Genomic DNA, 19,612 nt, shown 5'->3' with positions numbered 1-19,612 from the left:
ATAATGCAAGGAAGTACTTTTTACCTTACCGACCATAGCGTCGAGATACTGGCTATGTGGGTTGTATGAAGTTTCCCAGTATAAATATTTATATAGGTAAATTACAAACATATTCGTACCTACTACCTAAGCTGTGGTCGCTGTGTAACAATTCTACAATCCTTGCAAGAATTTCTTTTAAAACAATAGTAATATGTGTAAGGTACAGTCAGCCAAAAAAGTGGTTTACCACTTTTCGATCAATAGAGTCGAAAAGTGGTAAATCACTTTCTTGGCTGACCGTACAGCAAATAGATCAGTTACAATGGCCCCCCAGTCGAGAATTGCCCCGCTTTACCTTAATCGAAATAATCGCGGACAGATGTACTTACAAAGAAACCTACGGATCCAAATGAAAATCTTATTTTTTGTAAACGTTTCAATAAGAATACTTTTATTACGCGGGCGAAGCCGCGGGTAAAAGCTAGTGTCGTCATATACCTACTTATGGCCCCCTATAGAAAATCAGATATTTTTGCACGGCCGTTCATAGACATTTATGCTGGTCACCAGCTGGTATTCCATGAATATTTGGTCTAGTTGAGTGGAGAAGTACCATTCAAAACAAGCGCTTTCTAAACAACGATGTATTTTCGTAGTTTATAATTATTATTGTTTTCAACTTACGATTACGTGTTCGCGGTATGCACAGAGTAAATCTTTAATGAGATTGAGACATTTTTTTATATATACAATTAAATTTGAACCAGAAGCACTATACCTATACCCGTTCGCATTCCCCTTTTTTCTATTCTAAGTAAGAATCGATTAATAAGTATCTGAATATGTATGGATAAATTAAATTGTAATTGTTTACATAGAACCTGTGAAGTTTGGTTGACAACATTTGACGTAGGTGCTGTCATATATATTTTTAAAATGACGTACTGTTAATACCAGCGTAATGAAAATGTATTCCAATGAGTAAAAGAAAACATGAAACTTTTTTCAATTTAACCGAACTAGAATGAAATAATTTATACTCATTCGGTTGTGTTCGTTATTTTCTTTAATAATGTGATATATTTTTATTTATTTTTTATGCACAAGCCATGCACCTTTAAACTTTAAATGAGATTGGATCTCCACCTGACATATTTGATTTACCCTATTTATTTTGAGCACAGTTTTACACTGGTATGGTTTTTCGTGTACGTACACTATTTTCTGTCAAAATATTTGTCAAATTTAATTGTCAACGCGGAGCGACCGGCGACACGTCTGCCTCCGATGAGCCGCTCACGGCATCTAATCGAAAGGAGAATTCTGACAGCAATGGCGAATGTATGGAAATTTTACGATAGTTTAAATTTAAGGTAAAATTTCTTTGTTGCCTTTGAGAGGAAAAATATAAAAAACGTCAAAACTTCTAGTCCATTTATCTGGCTTTTAGAATCACTTAATGTTATAACTAAAGTATTGAATTTTTTTAACAAAGTTTACTAAACGGCAACATACGTTTTTCTCATTTTAGGTCAACTTTGCGTGGGTTTATTTATTATACCTTTAATAATTAGAGATTCTGAATAGTCAAAAGTTGTAGACACACTCTTTAAGATAATAACTACATTTATTTTATTTCATTTAATTTAGAAATGTGAGCAGCATTTGTTAAACGCCGAATGCACTTTTCGAGGATTTCGTACGACCCCCTCTTAAATAGAAATTATGTTTAAACGTAACTACTGTCCTGTGTGGTGACGGGTTAAGAATTTCACCATCCCATTTCTTCCCGTGGGTGTCGTAGAAGGCGACTATGGGATATGGGTTAAATTGTGGCGTAGGCGAGAGGCTGGCAACCTGTCACTGCAATGTCACAGTTTCGTTTTCTTTCAACCCCCTTATTTGCCAGGAGTGGCACTGAAGCTTTGGTAGTTTCGTGTGCTCTGCCTACCCCTTTATGGGATACAGGCGTGATTGTATATATGTATGATTGTATGTAACTACTGTCAAAATTTTTCTTCTAATTATGTGGTGCTTTATTTCGTGCAGAAACTAGCCTATTATTTAAGTATTGCTTAAACGGATTTTATCCACTTTTCCCTTATTTGAAAGCAAGTATTTTCATTGTTATTTAGAAAATACAGGTACAATGAACATCCGCAAGGGTGGTAAAATTAATAAGAATGTAAATCTGAAAGGTTTTTTTATAAATAAAAAAAAGTTTTCAAAGTGCGTGTACGATTTTATTTTCCTGTAATATTTATTATAATACACTTGTTTGGTAAAAAGATTCGAAAATTTTCAATTTTCGGCTTTTTCTAACGATACCCCCCTTGACCCAGTCATTTGACATTTACAGTTTGCCCCCCTTTCATTTACACCATTTTCTATAATGAATATTAAAAAATTAGAAAAAAAATCTCAATTTGTAGAGGTTAACGATGTTCATAACTATTCCAAATTTCTAAGTGATAGCATATTTAGTAGTTTTTGAGATATTTTGTAATGTGACAGACAGACAGACGGACAGCGTCGCATCATCATAGTCATAAGTAGTGTAATTTTTATCACACTATATTAATTATGTAAATATGTTCATGTAAATAAAGACTTTGAACCAATTTTTATTATGAAATAAAGTAATCTAAGCGTTCCTTTTGTACCTTTTTGGTACGCAACCCTAAAAATACACGATGTTCACGTAAAAAAAAATATTGTCTAAAATACGTGTACCTATATTATTTAATGTTGGCAAATAATAGTATCCGCAATTCGGACCAAGCGTTTTTGAAAAAAGTTTAACGGTCGAACTGTCCATTGAGGATACTTTCAAATAATATCTGTAAAATTTTCTGCGTTACGTATGCGTGGTGTGTTAATAAATATTTGTTGTTAAGTGTTAATAAATGAGTTATGAAACTTATGAAGAAGGATTATACTTTTCCTCCTAATATGTTCTCACTGCTGAGGTCAAAAATTATATGTGCTACTCGACAGTCTCGAGGCCAAGCAGGCAAACATGGTCGCATAAGCGATATAACGTAATGTAAAATACCCTATAATGGACGGTGATGCCATTATGGACAAAATAAACACAAATCCTTAAAAATAAGTATCTAAAATTAATTTCTAAAAACTGACGACATTGTACCATAAACAAGAGTCTTATAAGTAGAGCTGCTTAATTTTGAAGTTTCATTTAATTCGGTTATTTCTGAAGGATTTGGCAGCAAGATAAAAGTCATCAGTTTACTGAAAAAAATATCACGACGAATTCTTAGTAATGTTGCTAAGAGAATTGAGTTCATGTACTTATAAAATAATGAAAAAATAATACTCGGTGTAAACTTGAATGAGTTTTACTTACTGCATTAACCATGAGATGGTAAAAAACATACTAGTTTGTTACTCCAAAGATGTAAAGATAGTGTTATTTTGCGAGTATCCATAACTGGAACCGGAAAACTGCCTACTTCCTATGATGGTCAAGGAACAATTTACGAAACCAAAATTTACAAGAAACAATACTATGTTAAAATAACCCAAACTAATTTTATTTGGGGTATATAAAATTGACTAATTAAGTAACAGTTGGCTTTAAAAATAAAATTTTAAACTTATTTCACTGTCCATAATGGGGCATCCATTACTGGAGAACTGCCGTCCATGATTGGCGAAAAAACAGCTCATTTTAAGTAGTTATCTATGAAGAAACCAATAGGAGTATCTATTCTGCAATATGCTTAAAATGTAAAAGAAGGATAAGACATTCAAGTTTTAACACGCTTAGCGGTAAAATTTATACATGTATCAGTGAAATATCAAAAATAGGTAAAATTTTATCTTAAACTGTCCATGATTGGGTCCGTTACCTTATGGCGTCCTTTTTGCACTATTTGTAAGTGCCATAGGGACGCACCGATGTCATAAAGTTTATCCAACTAATGTGCTACGCCCGCAAGTTTCGTGACTTTAGAGCCTCTTTACGCTCGTGATTCTATTATGGAATCTTTCGCTTCCTCCCGACTCATACTTGTCACTTAATGCAAATATTAACTTTGTTTGCTTGATGCTCAAAAAACAAAAAATATGCTTTAATTAAGTAGTTGGACCTCTACGATTCTTTTAGGCAAAAAATGCGGTAGTCTTTATTCAAACCACATCGGTAAGAATAAATCAATAAACCTATCGTATTAAAGTAGATATACACCCGCTTGCTTTCTAAAGACTTCAATAAACATAATAATTAAGTGACTTACTAGATAGGTAGGTAATAAATATCTATTCGTAACTTTTAGTGCAAAATAAGGTCATTTTATCAATATTATTCACTTTAATGTTGTGTTATTTTTAGTACCTTATGATAGTGAGCCATCTTAAGCTTAAAGTCAATATTGATAACATACAGACAAAGGTAAAAAAAATCTATATTCTCATAGAGATTTTAGCTCTCAACCGTAAGTAGACCTACTTATAATTTGTACTTGAGTAGGTATGTAGTTGTAGGTAGGTACTATTATAGTTATAGATTATAGTGTTGTGTTGCTTAACGGGGCTGTACTAAGAAACGCTATTGAATCCTTAACAATAATAAGTGAATTTGATTTTAAAATATTACACTTATAAATAGTGAACTAGGGCCTTTCAACCCAGAGTGCAGAGGTAGGGCTCGAACCCCAGCTCGGATCAATGAGTTCTTCGGTCATTTGAAATATTTTGAAAGTCGCTTTTCAGGATACCGGACTAAACCGAACAAGACCTACCTACGCGGGATTTGTTCGTTAATTCTGGGGATCATAGTTGCCAAAGCGGAAAGCGGACCCATTCCATTAAGCTGTATAATGGAATAACACAAGGAAGACGATGATGACAAACATAAATTCTACAGTAAAAATATTTGTAAAATTAAATTCCGATGTCGACTAAGTATTACATGTGTATCTATTTAGGTACCCAGGTTTTTTCCTCGTGTATGGTGCTTAAATTTTTGTTCCTCTATAAAGCAATAAAGTACATTATTATGCATCGTAATGAGCAGTATGTTTGCTCTGCCGATAATGTCTGAAGCACATTTACTTATTTGTGCTGCACTTGATATCGTATCTCCGTCCGGGTCACAGACGAGCGGCCAAAGATCACACTTTTCTCTCATGGAAAAAATATTCATAGTTAAGCTTTAGGATTAGTTATAACTAGCAATAATTATACATATAAAATGTAGTTTGTGTGTAGTTTAATTATACATATAAATTGTAGTTGCAGAACATTCTCAAAATTTCCGACTTTCTTCACTTCTCAAGTAATTATCACAGTAACTCACGGACACGACGGTCTTAAGAGGGCTCTCGTGTGAAAAACAGTGAAATCGCAACCGAGCGCTTGATCATACCGTGTGTGGTATCAAATTAAAGGGCTTTGCGAGTATCTTACAAATTTATATCACATTATAGGACTTTTCACCACACCAACTGATAAATGCTTACTTTGCTATTCGAAAACAGATAGCAAAATTGCATTTTATCCACAAGAGTGCAAAGTAATTTCATACAAATTTTTACTTGGTGTCTTTAGCTAAATATTGAATAGATTGATGGATTTGATTTAATTTGATGTTTTATAGTCAGTATTTTGTTCGTGTTGGTGTGGTGAAAAATTTTGTGTTTCACTAGGTGGCAAAGTTGTTTAACCTTCGTGCTTTGAAACCCTCGCAACGATCAAGATTCCACTTTTTGAACCACTCGCTACGCTAGCGATTCAATATTGGAATCTTTCGCTTGCTCGGGTATCAATATTGGCACGTGCGGTTAAACAACAACTTTTCCCCCTTGTAAAACAAATAACTATGTTCTACTTGGTCTAACAAAATATGAGAAAATGTCCAAAAGTGGTAATAATTGTACCGGTGAAGGCTCGTTTTCAAAAAACCGGCCAAGTGCGAGTCGGACTCGCCCACCGAGGGTTCCGTACAAACTTTCAATGGTTAAAATAATCATACTACACTCATACTCATATTCATTTATTCATATTTGTAACGCCATTTTACACGTCAAGATTTGATTTAAAAAAATAATATTCATACAACAATAATACTTATTAGAGAATAAATAGACAGAAGATTGAAATTACAAAAAGTTAGGCAATATTCACATAAAAAATGCACAAAAATATTTTTCTAATTAGGTAATAAAAGTATTGTCATAAGTGTAGAACGGGTGCTCGACCAGCCAATTTTTTTAAGCGATAGGTACTTAAAGTTCGACATACTAGGCGCTTCAACCACATATTGCGGCAATTTATTATAGACGGCAGGGTCCATCACATGTGTTAATTTGACCGTAAATTGGATTTCGCCAATTTACGGTCGATACCTACTAACTTTCCGGCATTTCGAATGTTGTACTTGGAACATATGTTGTTAGTTTTGTCACAGAATATATGTATGTTCACAAAATGACGCCATTCTAAATTCTTACCTACATTAACAAACGGACCTCACTAGCTCAGTAACACGTGTTTTGTCCTTTAATACCAGCGGGTAAAAACGCATTTTATCCACTAGTGGGTAAAGTGATTTGACCTTGAATAAAGTCAAATTAATTGCTTTAAAATTGATAAAAGTAGGTGAATCTAGTAATAAAGATCATTTACCACCTGTGCAACTACTGGAAGCAGTGATAAACGTATTTTTTGCGTTATAGTTTCCTCGCTACAGTGAGGGGAAAAGTTTTGTGTTACACTCGGGTGCAAATAATGTATTTTACTTCTCGTGTGTTAAAAAACTCGCAAGTTCAGGATTCTATAAATAACTCGCAAGTTCATGATTCTATAAATAACTATTAGGCCGTTTTCACATTATCCGATCCGACATCGGGTGTCGGACCGACATCCTACACCCGATAAACGCTTCCGATAGCGTCGGATGTCGGTCCGATAAAACGCATTGTTCCAAATCAATGAAGTATATTTTACATTTAACTATATCTACTAAAACATGAAAAAATTAGTATCCGCAATTCGGACCGAATGAATTACAATCTTTTTTTTCAACAGAAATTCATCATTAACAGCTGTTTAATAGACGCCATTTTTGTCACGCACACTACTACAAACGTATACCTACATTATATACGCACACATACAAATATTATCGGCCGACAGCTGGCGGGGGGTCCGGCATGCCAAAAATGTCAGAAGCGTCCTGCCGATATCGGCACTTCGATGGTGCCTCGGACAAAAACTGTTGTACGAAAGTGCCATCTGCATTAAATCCGCAATTTTTGCGTTTTATATCGTTTTTTAGTAATAATGATCTATCAAATACATAAATAAAAACCTGGAAGCGCATAAATCTTACATTTTACATCCTACCTACATCCGATATCGGATCGGATAATGTGAAAACGGCCTTATACAAATAACTATTATTGCGCCGCGCGAAGGTCGTCGCCAATGAATGGGCCGCGAACTCGCGGCCGCTGACATGTACTTGTAGCGCGGCGATAGAATCGCGGAGTGAGCCGCCCCTGGTTTTGTATGCTGCCAAGTTATCTCTTACATAAATGGCTACCTGCATGATAACTATTGCAGGCAGTGTAATGAGTGTAAGGATTCTTATTTTTTAAAGAGTTATTTGGCCGGAGTGTCTACTGTCTACAGGTACCTGAGCAACGAAATAGCATGTCCGGGCTACTTCTGGAGCCACAGACTTTGCAACTCGACCTAAGGCAAAGCACGCACTGCCCCGACTACCACACGGTTTATCTACTTGCTGGTCCCATTTTAAGCCCTGATCAATCTTTAAACCTAGGAAAGTAGTCGTGGATGCCTTTCAAGTATTTTCCCATTAATTATGAACTATCAACGGCGTGGTCATGCGGCCCGAAAGATTAAAATGCACAAAGTGAGTCTTTTTGAGATTTAAAGCTAAGCCATTCCATGCGAACCATTGAGACAGCTGAGTTGTCGTTTCATTCAAGGCTCGCTGAAGACTTTCAGACGTTGGTGCAGTAACTATGGCAGCAACATCATCGGCGTACATTAAAATGTTGGCAGCCTGTATCGCAACCGGTAGGTCGTTAAGGAGAAGTGAAAAAAGTATGTTAAATACTGACGATTCTTGCGCTACGCCCATATTAGTTGCCTCTGAGGGATCTGATCTTATTTTTTCACTATCCCCTACCACAATTGGTACTCATATAAGACTTGTCTAGAAGCACAGTATAATAAAGAGTACTATCGTACAGTATGGCCACCCCCACTCCCCGCTGAAAGTGCCGCCAACCCCCTCTCGGCTACCTCACAGTTACCGCCTGTCAATAACACGAACAGTCGACCTGTCATATTAAATTTCACGCATACAAGCATAGTACGTTCACCTACACGATCTAAGACTGTGTGCTAGGAATGCGCCTCTTTCAAATATTTGATCCCCAGTGTCCGAGGTGTGCTAAGAAGCAAAGAAGATCGAGTATTATAGAGTTAGAATCAAAGTAAAATGTGTAATCCCAGTGCATAGACTGCCATCTCTCGACGTAGGCTTAAGACTTTTGAACCTCAGTTTTGACAATTTGGCCCATATTGTTAGCTTAATATGTTTTAAAATTTCAAATATTAATATTAGCGCCATCTAGCTGAGCCCTTCTTCTGTGTGGTACTGAGGTAAGTAAGTTTTATTCTTAGACTTTATCTGTCTATACGGAGTTATATATGTCTTTGACTAGAAGTATAGGTACTCTAATGAGTATTATTGTATTTAGCGCCGTCTCTCGGCAAAATTTACTAAGTAATTTACGCGACTTGAGACTTGTGCGAACCTTTAGGCATGGAAAGTCACATGAAAAGTTGTCGAAACTAATAATAGATGGCGCTGCATTTGAATTTCTTGACTGATAACTCTAATACTAAATTGAATATACTCTAAGGTAGAGCAGAGTCTAACTGGGGAATTACCTCCGCTTTACAAAAGACCGCAGTCAAGTAGCACTAGACTTTACTCATTGTTGTAGTCCTGCCGGTGAGTAAGGCAGCCAGAGCTCAACGAGGGTGCGGTATGCTGACGACTGGAGGACCTACGGAAGTAATTAGGACAAAAGATCCTTCCTCCTCCTTCCTTCGGTCCTTTGAGTCGTCAGCACCCAGGCCCCTTCTAAGTACAGGTTTGTACAAGTTTCTAATGAGTTGAGTCGGCAACGCACATGTGCCACTCCTTGAGTGGCAGGCGTCCATATGTAACAGTGACCGCTTTCCATCAGGCGGACCGTATGCATGTTTGCCACCTACGTGGTACAAAAAAAACTCTCGACGAATTCACCTTAAACATTAAAAACTAAATCAAAATCGATTGATTCGTTCGGGAGTATGATGCCAGACAGACATGTCAAGCGTCAAACCTATTATTATTATAACACTCCGTCGTTTTTGCGTTGGTAGTTAAAAACATGAAACCTCCTTCAAAACTATAATAAAACACAACTTTCTATGCTTCTTGTCAAGTGCGAGTCGGATTTCGACATTTCCATACAAAAAGGTCATGAGCGCCTGACGACATGTGATAGCAACGTACACTAGATTTGTACTTTCAAAAATTTGCGTACATTTTGGAAACTATAAGAGATAGAGCAAATAGACTTCAGATTTTGGTTGTCGGTGGCACAATTTTTTTGTTTTGGTATATATACACCATTTTTTGGACCTATTAGGGCAATATTATGGTCAGTGCAATTCTAAACAGTCTTAAGCGCCTCTTTTTTAGTAGGAACTTAAGTCATTTTGGCAAATGATTAAAATTTTTAACAATTTCTAAACAGAAATGAATTTCTTTCTATCTGTCCATGGCGCTCACAAAATTTCAAAACATTTAGTATGTACTTGCAGCGGCAGTGAGTGAAATCTCAATTTGAGTTTTTTTCTCTTAAGTCCGACTTACGCTTGACTGTAGATTTCTAATAGGTTTTCCTGTAATCTACAGGTAGAGGGCTATCTCGTGTATTTTTTTGAAAATTTTACGCTAAGTAGTTTCGGAGATAAGGGGGGGGGAATGGTCATTTTTTGCTTATTTTCTTAAATTACTTCTAAATTACCAAAATAAAAACTATAAAAAAAATATATTTGAGATGCTTATAAAATGCTCTTTCATTTGATATGTAACACAATATAGTTCTAATAACTTTGATTTTTAATTTTCAATTTTACCCCCCAAAAGTGCCCCCTATGATTTAATTTTGTTTAATTTCATTTAATTATATTACATGTCCGTCTTTGGGCCACAGGTTTACATGCGTGTGCCAAATTTCAAGTAAATCGGTCTAGTAGTTTCGGAGAAATCGGCTGTGACAGAGGGACAGACAGACACGCGAGTGATCCTATAAGGGTTCCGTTTTTCCTCTGAGGTACGGAACCCTAATATAAGGGTTCCGTTTTTCCTCTGAGGTACGGAACCCTAAAAATTGCCAAAAATAAATAGTAACAATTTATAATCACTGAGGCATAACAGCAATTTAAGTAAACGTTGCAGTTCAAAGAAATTGTCACTTAATTTTAGGTAATTTCTGAAAAAAATTGAATTCGTCTTAGCCTCGATTACTCTTTTTCAAAACCTTATAATAAATATGTAGTCTGAGAAGATTGTAGTACAGGATATACGAATTATAAATTTACCTGTTTTAGTATTCTAAATTGTCCAAATTTTACAAATAAGATCGACTAATTCAGCTCTATGTACGTGAGTTTTTCTAAACGTGCATTAGAAAAAAATTCATAATTAATTTAGTGAGTTAGTTTTCAAAAATCCAGTCTTATAAAAATCAAGATAATAAGATCTTCTAACTGAAACATGAATTAAATAAATCTATTGGATAACGGAAAGTGTAGTATTTCACCGACTAAAACTATCACTTTTACATTCTTTTGACGTTTTTTTTTAAAGCACCCTTAAGAGTGATATACGTTTGTTGTATTTATTTTATGGCAATTTTCGCATTTTGAAAATTTTGCGTAAACTGGGTCGACAAAAAAATGTCAAAACAGACTCACGAAATTCGCCGTTCGAAAGTCTGCGGAAAACAACGTAATGCTATTTTTGAAAAAAAGACTGCTAGTAATGTTAAATCTAGTGGTAATGACCACTCGTTTTTGATCCCATTAGTAGAATTTAAATCGCTAGTAGTGGAGATATTATTGAACGAAATTCACGAAATCGAATAGTCGACATTCAAAAATCGGCCCCCAGTTCGATCTAAAAAAGCTGTTTCGATTTTGGTCATGCACCAATACATATTGTGCAAAACTCAAATCAATACTATGATTCCGCAAAAATTTGAAACTCCGCGGACAGGACTCGAGCCTGTCGGTACTTTTTCGAATAATGGTCAAATTGATTCTGCCGACGGGGCCTTTCGTTTCCTTTAATTTAAAGATATATTTATATACGTAATATGGAACGTAGACGTTTATATTTTAAAAAAATCAAGTAGGTAAGTACCTACCTTAGTATTTATTTAAGCTCAATCTTTGTTAAAACAAAGTGCACAGGTGCAACAATATGTAGATGCCTGTTTACATAACCCCAAGTCGAGTTGCCCTTGCCTTATCAAGAAATAATCAGTTCGGGAGCAAATTCCACGTTTTTGCAGAATAGTAAGATGTAGGTAATATCCGGTAGCCTCACCTTTGGCCCAGTCCTCAAGTCTGCGTTATTATTTGCTGGGCCCGTCTAGACGATAGGGGACGGCGAAGTAGCAATGATACCAAGAATTGCGCGTTGTTGTTTTAAAATTGAGTTAAAGTCTGCCAATATGGCTAGCATTAGCACTAATAAGTTAAAGTCCGCCTTAAGTCTGATTATGATAGCAGTGCCTTACTGCGAGCATCCCTTTATCCGTGATTAGTTTGTGCTTAGCTACAATAGTATATTATACCTAGGTCATACTAATATTATTTCGTATTCTAATGTTACAATAAACTGAAATCTAAGGATATTAAATCTTTGTTTAAGGTACCACAGCACACTATTTTTCACTTTAATCTAGTGTTAGTGTCCGCGACTGATGCATTTTATCCCCGAATTAATACCTAGGGAGGGAGACCCCTACAAAAATACAATGGCGGCCGATGGAACTAGATTCCATATGATTTGAAATAGAACAGTGTCACCAAGCAAAGCAGGAAGTGGTTTGAGTTTAGAAATTAATATAATTAAGAGTTAATTTTATTTACCAATACATATTTGTATATTTTACTGTTTAAATTCAATAACTGATTATTAAGTAAATATTGCTTAATCTTATAGATAATACAATCGTCAGATCTTAAATAATGTAACATACCTAATTCGCCTTGATAAGTGATCACATTTTACCGCATTAGATTTACAGGAAACAATATGTATTAAATAACTGTTCAACATACCTTTAGGTAATCGATGGTGATAAGGCCACGGCGCAGTTTTAGCCCAGACAGCCCTTTGAAGGTCGCGATAAACATGATATACCTATCTAATAATATTCCGATTTCCGATGTGCCCTTACGTATTATAAATAAATAAATAAATAAATATTATAGGACATTCTTACACAGATTGGCTGAGGTATTGTCATTATATAAGTACGTATACTTTAGTATCTAGTTCAACTAAGGACTAGGTCTGCGGAAAGATACCGTGACCAAGGATAAATAGGGATAAGACATATACCTAAATAAATTAATATTATGTGCCATTTTTACTCAGATTGACAGCTCGTTTTTAGGATAGCGGTTCCGTCATATAATTAATCGATTGTTGTATCCAAATATTGGGTTAACACATGTTAACTTAACTTCCATGGATCCCCTCGCGATTGATCAAATGTTTCCGGGGGCCGATTTTTGAGTCTCACGGCGTTCGAATTCAGAAAATTGACCACCAGTAATCCGAAATCTTCATCATTTATTACTGGTACTTTATTTTAAGATAATCCGCATAATAACATTCATTGAGCGAAATAAAGCATAAAGAAATGATTTGAAAACTTGTTTGAAAACATCAATTGACAGTTCACCGTCAAATTTTTTTAACCGTCGCCTCATATCTCTCAAGAAGGACGGTTATCAAGTCGTCTGTATGTTTTTTATTTTTTTTTATTTTTTATGTTTGTTCCTCGATATCTCCGTCGTTACTGGACCGATTTTGAAATTTTTTTTTGAATGTATATGCATACAGATTGGTCCCATTTTTCTCAGAACCCAGTTCTGATGATGGGATTCTCGAGAAATCGAGGGAACTCCTCAAATCTGAAAGGTAAACATATGGTGATTTTTGTGTTTTTAAAGGAACAGCATGCATTTAGGTACGGAACAGTGACATTTGGTGCAGTGGAACTGCTGATGATGGCCAGAACGGAACTCTTCAAATCTGAACGGCACGCTTATAGTGACTTTGGTATTTTTATAAGAACAGCATGCACTTTCGTCCAGAACAGTGACATTTGGTGCAGTGGAATTGCTGATGATGGTCAGAACCGAACTCCTCAAATCTGACCGGCACGCTTATAGTGACTTTGGTATTTTTATAAGAACAGCATGCACTTTCGTCCAGAACAATGACATTTGGTGCAGTGGAACTGCTGATGATGGCCAGAACCAAACTCCTCAAATCTGAACGGCACGCTTATAGTGACTTTGGTATTTTTATAAGAACAGCATGAACTTACGTCCAGAACAGTGACATTTGGTGCAGTGGAACTGCTGATGATGGCCAGAACCAAACTCCTCAAATCTGAACGGCACACTCATACTGACTTTGGTATTTTTGTAAGAAAAGCATGCATTTAAGTTCAGAACAGTGACATTTATTTAGTTATGTTTGTTGAGCATACTGAGTTTTCAAGTGAAAGTTTGTCAAGCTTCGATTTCTTATAATATAATCGGATTCATGAGGAATTGAGGAAACTCCTCGAACCTTAACGCTATACGTAACATATTCATTTGTGTTGCCATCTAATAATTAAAGCATTAAAAGCAGTTTAAAAAAATACTTACACATTTCTACATAATCCAACATTCGCAAGTAGCTTTCACCAGAACCCGAAAGCCGACCGTTTTTTTTTCTTAAAAATTATTCTAAATAATTTTTAAGAAAAAAAAAACCGCCTTCCTTTGGGGTTCTGGTGATAAATACTTTCAAATGTTGAATTATGTTATCAATTCGTCTGTATATTTTTTAAAGTTAATTTTCGATATCTCCGTCATTTTCTGAACCAATTTTGAAATTTGGTTTGATTCTGAAGTACTTACAGATGAGAATGGTTATCAGAACGGAACTCTAACCAGGGGCGGCTCACTCTTCATCAGCAGTTCCACTGCACCAAACGTCACTGTTCTGGACGTAAGTGCATGCTGTTCTTATAAAAATACCAAAGTCACTATAAGTGTACCGTTCAGATTTGAGGAGTTCCGTTCTAACCATCATCAGCAGTTCCACTGCACCAAATGTCACTGTTCTGGACGTAAGTGTATGCTGTTCTTATAAAAATACCAAAGTCACTATAAGTGTGCCGTTCAGATTTGAGGAGTTCCATTCTGACCATCATCAGGAGTTCCACTGCACCAAATGTCACTGTTCCGTACGTAAATGCATGCTGTTCCTTTAAAAACACAAAAATCACTATATGTATGCCTTTCAGATTTGAGGAGTTCCCTCGATTTCTCCAGGATCCCACCACCAGAACTGGGTTCTGAGAAAAATGGGACCAATCTGTATGCATATACATTCAATCAAAAAAAAAATCAAAATCGGTCCAGTAACGACGGAGATATCGAGGAACAAACATAAAAAAAAAACATACAGACGAATTGAGAAATTGAGAACCCCTTACCTTGACATTTGGAAGGCGGTTAAAAAAGAAAGCGTTTTTTTTTATTATTCATAATAATTAACACAGCATTACAGATAAACCAAAGCACTGTGAAAATACATATATGATCCCTATATGTACATAACGGGAAAAAGTTAACATACAATAAACACTAATAAGGCACAGAAGAAGGACGAACATCCATCATCTCGCTGAACCTCAGACATTCATCACGTACAACCATCCATCTACTAGCAAACACATCACATTCAGGCGCTGATGCGAGGAGTAAATTCAAGCTGTGTAATGCTCGAACAAAAGGAGAGTTCCTTCTCAACACTGTTCGGGAACTTGGCACTGACAGAAGACAGCGGTTTCGAGGCCGAAACTCAAATTTAGACGGTATCGGGACAAGCAGCCGTACTACTTGTGGTGTCAATTCGACACAGTCAGAGTCACCGCGTAGGATGGTACAAATTGCAGTGAGAAGTGCCGAACTACGTCTTACCTCGAGTGAGTTATATCCCAGCATTCCTAACAAAAATTGGGTGGCATAGAGAAATGGGTAATACCCGTACAATTTCCTGTATAGGAAGCGCAAGAAAACTTTCTGCACTTTTTCAAGTTGCAAGACATATGTTGTCTCGTAGGGACTCCAAACGACAGAGGCCGTCTCAAGTTTACTCCTCACTAAGGCGTTGTAGAGCAGCTTTATTGTATGTGTGTCAGTAAAATCCTTGGCACTTCGAATGACAAATCCTAACCTCCTGTAACAATTACGGGTCAATGCATTCAAGTGCTCATGGAAATTGAGACGAGAGTCCACGATGACACCGAGATCACGAATAGAGCTAACCCGAACTAAATTGTTTGAACCTAAAGTATATTCGTACATCAGTGGATTCCGAGCTCTACTAAAACTTATAACCGTGCATTTGGAGACATTAAATGAAAGTATATTTCTTACGCTCCACTCGTGCAGCAGATCAAGATCCTTTTGAAGAGATTCACAGTCTGAGATTTCTTGCACGCCATAAATCAACTTTAAGTCATCGGTATAAAGAAGGCATCTAGCGAATCTCGGAACGGATGCCAGGTCATTAATCATTATACCGAAGAGCAAAGGACCCAGCACCGATCCTTGACTGACTCCATGCAGATCTAGTGTGGTAAGTGTTCGATATAAAGCAGCCGTGTTGCACATATTGGCTCCTATCGCGAAGATAACTAGCGAAGAAAAGGAGCAGTTGCGGGGAAAAGCCTATATCGCACAACTTGCTCAATAGCACATCGTTATCCACGCGATCAAATGCTTTTTGAAAATCGAAGTACAACACGGCCGCTTGTATACCCCTGTCCATATACCGTTGTTTTGATACGTAGGTACGTATGGTCCGAATTCCGGATAGGTACCTACCACTATTTGCCAAAGTATTGTTTTTGTATTACAATCTTCGTATTGTTTAGTTCATTATTTAGTAACGTCTTACAATAAATTAAGTTAATAAAAAAAAACTATTTGTTACAAATGCATCCTTCATGTTGTGTTTTCGAACATTTTACCTATATACCATGTGAACTTAGAATAGAACATGTCAAAAAATGACAAACAGCTTACAAATAGTTTAACGATTTTTCGTTAATTTTAAATAAATCGAATAACAAGAAATACTATTTCAAGAGTAATGTTGATAGATTGACAGATTGTATCCATATATAATAATAGTGAAAATCAGTTTTCAAAGCAATACTCACGGTATAAACTTCCAACACCCCAGATTACAGAAAAGGCAATATTTGGTGCTGGCAGGAGTGGCAGGGCATAAGCAATGATAAGAGAACATAGGAGTAACGTAAGAATTTCTACGACTAAGTGATATCGGATTCGACAAACCTCCGTGCCATTAATGCCATATAAAACAAGTTTAAACGTAAGTAGTTTATTTATTTAATCTTTATTGAACAAAAGAAACACAATATACAATAGCGAACTTAATGCCACATGGCATTATTTACCAGTCAAGTGGCTTTACTATTAGTTGGTGTGGTGAAAATTATAATATATGTCTCTGTTTCTTTGGTACCTTACAAAACTGCTTGTTACTAGTAGGTACCTATTAAAAATGAGAAATTAATTTAAAAAATAACGATGAGCCAATTTAGGCGCCGGTACTTTTTACATAGGTAAGTACATATATGCACTTAATGCACTTTCTGTACATCACTTAAAAATAACAGATAATAAAAGCATGCTCTTATTTCGTGACAGGTGATTCTAGAGTCTCGACAAAACAACAGATAAGAAAGACCTGATACTGGTCAAATCAGGTTTGTGCCAAGGCAACCCAAAATCCACAAAGTGTTTTGATATTATATGACTAATCTAGAGCGCTCTGTCGGCATATTATGGTTATGCACAGTCCTGGTTAAGCTATGGGCTGTTTTGGGGTCATACTCGTAGCAGCGATGCAAATGAGTTCTTGAGAACACAAAAAACATCTGTATTTTTACTAATATTTCTTGTCCTTACAGCTGTAAACCAGCTTTTCAGAACCTACACACACCCTTCCTTCTCCGTACCATATTAGAAATAACTTCATTAGTCAAAGATAACTCAACTACATCTGTTCGAATTTAAAAATAGCAATTATCCAATACCCATAGAGTAAATAACTAATTCAAAACTTTGTCTGTCCCCGCCCCGTTTGAAGAAATGATGGTGTTTATAGTCTAGCCACATTATGTTTGGTGATAAAACAGAGGTGCTCTTTGCTGTGCGTCATCTTGGTGAATCAAATAGGCGCCAAGTTTGGTTGAATCGATTCTAATTAAGTCCCATCCTTCTCTTATCTCTCTGGAATATACCGCTCGTGTTTTACGTAATTACAAATACGAAGTTGCTATGAAACCAGACTGTAGGTGCGTGGACGGAGTCAATGCCACCAGACGTTCAAAGTTCTGGGCGCAGACAGACCGACCTACATTATTGATTGCACACTAATAAACATTAACAATTAACGTTTCACTAATGAGTAAACAGGATAATAGAGAGGGATAGTTAATGAGAGGTCTTGTGACATTTAGTTCATTTTTATCATGTCTAGACTGTTGAAGTATTGTTATAAAAATTATCAATCACTCAGGTATAATTACGTAGGTACCTTCACAACAATGTAGTTTCTTGATATTTGCTAGGTATTTTTATTTACTAATAATAAGCTTTATAAGTCCTTCAAATATCTCACCTGCCTAAGAGATCTGCCAGTCAAAAAATTTAGGGGACAACTATTTAGTTGGCTAGTCCAGAAATGTTTTTATAGTATCACCGAATATTTTAATAATGTAAGTAAGTAGCTTTAGTTAAGTAGTTAGTATTAGCAAGTAAGCTAAAAAATGTAAAATTTGCATGACTTATTTAAGTCTAGATATATGAAACTATATGTTTGACTAAGATCTATAAACACTATATCTATCGCAAATAAAGAATTATGAAGAATTATGAATTATGAATTATGCATCGGAGCAGTTCAAAGGATTATTACTCCGGTTTTGTACATCTTTGACACACTCTTGCCTAGTTTACCTAGCTCATGGAGGAAAAGTGATGGCACAGTATATAAAGAGTACTATCGTACAGTATGGCCACTCCCGCTCCCCGCCGAAAGTGACGCCCACCCCCTCTCGGTTACCTCACAGTTACCGCCTGCCAAAAACGCGAACAGATGACCTGTCATATTTCACTCGTACAAGCATAGTACGCGTTCACCTACACGAGCTTAGACTGTGTGCTAGGAACGCGCCTCTTTCATATAATTGATCGCCAGTGTCCGAGGTGTGGTGATGGTCACCACAAAATAAATAATAGATATTTAAGTAACGAACCCAATCATGGACAGTTTAAGAAAAAATTTCGTCTGTTTTGATATTTCACTGATAAGTGTAAAAATTCTACCGCTAAGCGTGTTAAATCTTGAATGTCCTATCCTTCTTTCACATTTCAAGCGTATTGCAGAATAGATTTTCCTATTGGTTTCTTCATAGTTAACAAATTAAAACTAGGTGTTTTTTCTCCAATTATGGACGGCAGTTCTCCAGTAATATATCCCCCATTATGGACAGTGAAATAAGTTTAAAATTTTACTTTTAAAGCCAATTGATACTCAATGAGTCAATTTTATATACCATAAATAAGATTAGTTTGGGTTATTTTAACATAGGATTGTTTCTTTTAAATTTTGGTTTTGTAAATTGTTCCTTATCCATCATAGGAGGTAGGCAGTTTTTCGGGTCCAGTAATGGACACTCGCAAAATAACGTCATTTCTTTATATCTTTGGAGCAACAAACTAGTATGTTTTATACCTTATCTCATGCTTAATGCAACAAGTAAAACTCATTCAAGTTTACACCGAGTATTATTTTTTTATTATTTTATACATGAACTCAACTCCCTTAGCAACATTACTAAGAATTCGTCTTGATATTTTTTTTCAGTAAACGGTGAATTTTATCTTGTCGCCAAATCCTTCAGAAATAACCGAATTGATTGAAACTTCAAAATTAAACAGCTCTATAACTCTAGTTTATGGTACATAGCCGTCAGTTTTTAGAAACTAATTTTAGATACTTATTTTTAAGGATTTGTGTTTTTTTGTCCATAATGGCATCACCGTCCATTATGGGGTATTTTATATTTAATGCATTGTAGGTACTATCTCTTCGAATATCTTTCACAAATCCAGTAATTAAGTATCTAAGTGGCAGCGCATCGCAATGGGACGTCAAGTTGCGCCAACTCTTAAT

The sequence above is a fragment of the Leguminivora glycinivorella genome, chromosome 2, assembly GCF_023078275.1.
Source record: "Leguminivora glycinivorella isolate SPB_JAAS2020 chromosome 2, LegGlyc_1.1, whole genome shotgun sequence".
NCBI classification, from domain to species: Eukaryota; Metazoa; Arthropoda; class Insecta; order Lepidoptera; family Tortricidae; genus Leguminivora; species Leguminivora glycinivorella.
The sequence above is the reverse complement of the archived record's forward strand: the minus strand, read 5'-3'. Positions refer to the sequence as shown.